Below are 4,276 nucleotides of genomic sequence, written 5' to 3' on the forward strand. Positions count from 1 at the left end.
GAGAGAGAGAGAGAGAGAGAGAGAGAGAGAGAGAGAGCATATTTTCTGAATTTAAATGCAATTCTCTATACATAGAACTAAAATATCTTTATATTTTAATATGAGCTAAGGATGGGAAAAGTGGAGGAAGTAGAGTGATCATACTCTCTAAAATTTTTTGAGTAGAATCTAATTCTAAAGAGTGATAAATGAACCAGTATTCAAAAAGAGTGGCTCAATTGTCAATTTTTGAAAGTGAGATTTCACTCTTCAGAGTTAGATTTCAAAATTTTAGAGAGTAAGAATTTAGACTCTTAACCAACACAGGTTACGACAGTATTACATAAGTATTAACATGTTACTAATGAGTTCGGTCTGTGGGCCACACTAGACACTTAACTTTGATAAAGATGATTGACAGACAAAGCGCTTAAAAAAAGATGACTCGTTGAGGCTATTGATTCTAATGCAGCTGCCTTGACGAAAGAAAGGCAATATTTGCACGCACAAAAGAAGGATCATAGACTGTCGTCCGACTAACTGATTCAATTTATTCAATGTCCGGCAATTTCTGCGTATTCGATCTCAGATAATGCCATTCTCGCTATTTCTAAATAATCAGTCAGTAAATGACTGTTTTAAATCAAATGTTAAATTATTCGCAGATTTTTAATTCTCTTTAATGCATCTATTAATTTTTTTATAAAAATGCTTATTAGAATCAAACATTATTAAATTGCTTATCAATTTAATAATAGTGCTATTACTATAACTCTATAGTTCTGCTCAGGAATGCGTTTCACACACACACACACACGCGCGCGCGCGCGCGCGCGATCGAAAAACATTGCAACGCACAATTTGCAGAATCAGATATATACATATATATATATATGTAATTCACACAGAAATATTTAAGCATTATTAAGATTCGCTTTGATTGAATATAAGAACTTCTTTTATTTAATTAGATTTATTCTCGTTGATACAAATTCGTATTATATTGTTTAAAATATTAAATATAAAGAACATTTATATAAATATATAAATATATAAATAAGGACTTTCGATCTTAAACAATAAAATAGAATTTCAGATAAGGCTAATGAGAGTCAAACGTTGATGTAAGAACAAAGAGTTAGGAGATGCAGATAATATTCAGGTGTTAATGGTTATCTTCATTTATTAAAGTGAGCCGAAACGTTCGATACAATAAATGAAACTAACCATGCTTTAACATCTGAGTATTATTTGCATCTCCTAACTCTTCGCTCTTGCATCAGAGTTTGACTCTCATTAGCCTCATCTGAAATTCTATTTTATTGTGTATTAAATATACAGCATTGTTATTTTTTATAAAACAAATAACGAGAGTTATAATCAATAAGAGATCAATACCTTTAATTACGGTATAGCTGGGTATACGGTATAGTCTCTCTTAAGTGTTTGTATAATTTTATGTGAATTTATATATACTACATACCACCTTGATCAAAAAGTTCCCGGAATTACCACCAGGTGATGCTCTGAGTCAGCTGATTTGAGTTCTGTTTTTTAGTTAGGTTGCCACATCTATCATTGACATTTCCACCAAATTTTATCGCTATAGCTTGACATTTGTAAAAGTTATGCCATTTTGAGTACATCTGCCTCTGCACGGTTTTCGATTTTTCCATTACCTCCTTTCGGCTTAAAACGCGTTCCCCGTAGTGGCTTTTTGACTCGATCGAACAGAAAAAAATCTCAGAGAGCCATATCGGGTGAATTCGATGGCTGTTGGATGGTATTCGTTTTGTTCTTGGTCAAAAATTCACGGATGTTGCAAATTCAACTCCATTTTTAAAACTGTAAAAAATCGAAAACCGTGCAGAGGTAGATGTACTCAAGACGGCGTAACTTTTACAAATGTCAAGCTGTGGCGATAAAATTTGGTGAAAATGTCAATGATAGATGTGGTAACCTAACCAAAAAAACAGACCTCAAATCAACTGACTCAGAGCATCACCTGGTGATAATTCCGGGAACTTCTTGATCAAGGTGGTATGTAGGTAGTCCTTTTAAACTGAGCACCGAAATGATTTTTCGGTCTTGAAACGCAAACTCCACTGAATTACTGTAATAATATCACAAGTTAAATTGACTAGCATGCAATTTAACAATTTGATGCTCATAAACACTTTTTACTCTATCTCTAGAATACTCTGTAAAAGTATTCTGGGGTGGTCGTGAGACACCCTGTTTATAAATATGTATAAACATACATAAACATATATGTGTAAATATCCATGAACATATATAATTATACATGAAATATGTCCATACATTCTTCTTTTTTTTGTGAAATTACTTTTTAGTGTAATATAAATAATAATAATAATAATAATAATGAAGTGACGGATATTGCTTTTATCTTTATATAGTTATTTTGTTTGTTGAGCATTTTAGTTGTAGGTATAAAAACAATCGAAATTCTCTAGAAGTAACAGCCAATAGACGACGTATGAGATAAGTCTCAAGGAGGCAACACAATTTTTAATTTGGCAACACGTTCTGAACGATTCCCTTGGAGCAGGGTTGGGTATCAAACTCAATGTATTATATGTGATTTCATACATGAATGAAACTATGTATAATACATTGTAGGTTTCAGCCATGTAGTAAAATGGCGCTTCATCGTTCGCACGTCGCAATGTTTGCATTGCTTGAAATCTTCCAATTTTTTAGCTTAAAATGAGATAGAAATATGTTTGGGCGTTGACAAGAGTAAAAGTGAACTTGCTGAGTGGAAAAGTGCAAGCAACGCGAGCAGATCCAAGAATACCATGACTGTATTCCAAATTTATCGCCAACACTGAAAATGCGACAGTTTACGTTACGTGCACTATAGATTTTCAGTACAGGCATTCAATTTTGGAACATATATCACTATAAGCCTAGCATAGAGCTGCTGGGTCAATAAGAAGGTATGTAAATCAAAATGACAACTTTAAGATGAATATTAATTGGTCCCGTGTCCAGTGGTCCAATTTTATGCAGTGCTCATCGTGCTCACTGTGTTGTTTTTCATGTGAAATGGATTTTAGAATTTTAACGTTGTATAATACACGTTTCATACGTTTTATACGTTTTATACGTATTATACATTTTATACGTAGAAAATGTAAGAAACTTCTCGCAGCGTTAAATTTCCCAACCCTGTCTTGGAGCGAAGGGCACATATTTGTTACGAACATTGTATCTCATATTTTTGTATTCTACTGTTAAATATATATATATATATATATATTCGAGTCTATTTCTTATTCATAGTGCGTTTCATTCGTTAACTTGCCCCATATCGCCCAAATGAAGAAACATTAAAAATAATTAAAAGGGTAATTTTTGCAAGTGTAATATTTGCAATAATGTTTTAGAAAAAAATCAAGTTGGAGAAATGTAAGAAAATTGCTCATATATAATTATACATATATAAAATTATATATGAGCAATTATAGCAATTATACCCCTTTTAAAAGGGAAAATTATTCCTTTAATTATTTTTTATGTTTTCTCATTATTATTAGCATTGTTATAGGCAACAGGCAATGGTAATCCAACGCGTCGAAAAATTGTTCTTATTGCCTGTTCCACGTTTTTTGTCTCATTCGTAGTAGTAAGTTTGTACTAGTATATGGGATTATACATATATCGAATTTATATCCCGGAACTTTGATTGGATGGCTCGTTATTATTCCCCGTTTCCTATTCTTATCGCCTGTGCTTTTCATTGTGTTTCCACCTTAATACACAAATGTAGAATAAATAATAAAAATGTTGAATTATGATATGGTTATTATTATACAATATAATTTCTGATTTGATCGCACTACTTGATTCGAGCGTATTTATCGTTACTCATGCAGAAAGCATATTGCATATACATACGGCGCAGGTGTTGATATTTTAACGAGCCTTGTTAACCATTCTTCCTGTTAATTCTCAGCAAGATATTCAGCGTTACCAAACGATGTAATAGAGTATATCAATACACCGAAATAATAAAGTACCGTTTCAATTTTATGATTTCATCCTGTCTTCATTAATTTGCTACATAAAACATGTTCCGCGTAGGTATAAGGAAAATATTGAAGTCGAAGATCGCAACTGCGTAAGACGATATAAAAATGTTACCTCATCTAAGGCAACGGTCCGATTTCCCTTGCTTATGTATATACATGCAATATAAATCTAGCAGCTATAGAAGGCTGAGCTATAAGGTTTCGCCTTTTGCAGGTCGGAGGCGTCGATAATTGGCGTT

This window comes from Mycetomoellerius zeteki, unplaced genomic scaffold (genome assembly GCF_001594055.1).
Source record: "Mycetomoellerius zeteki isolate Tzet28-1 unplaced genomic scaffold, Tzet1.0 scaffold206, whole genome shotgun sequence".
Classification (NCBI taxonomy): Eukaryota; Metazoa; Arthropoda; class Insecta; order Hymenoptera; family Formicidae; genus Mycetomoellerius; species Mycetomoellerius zeteki.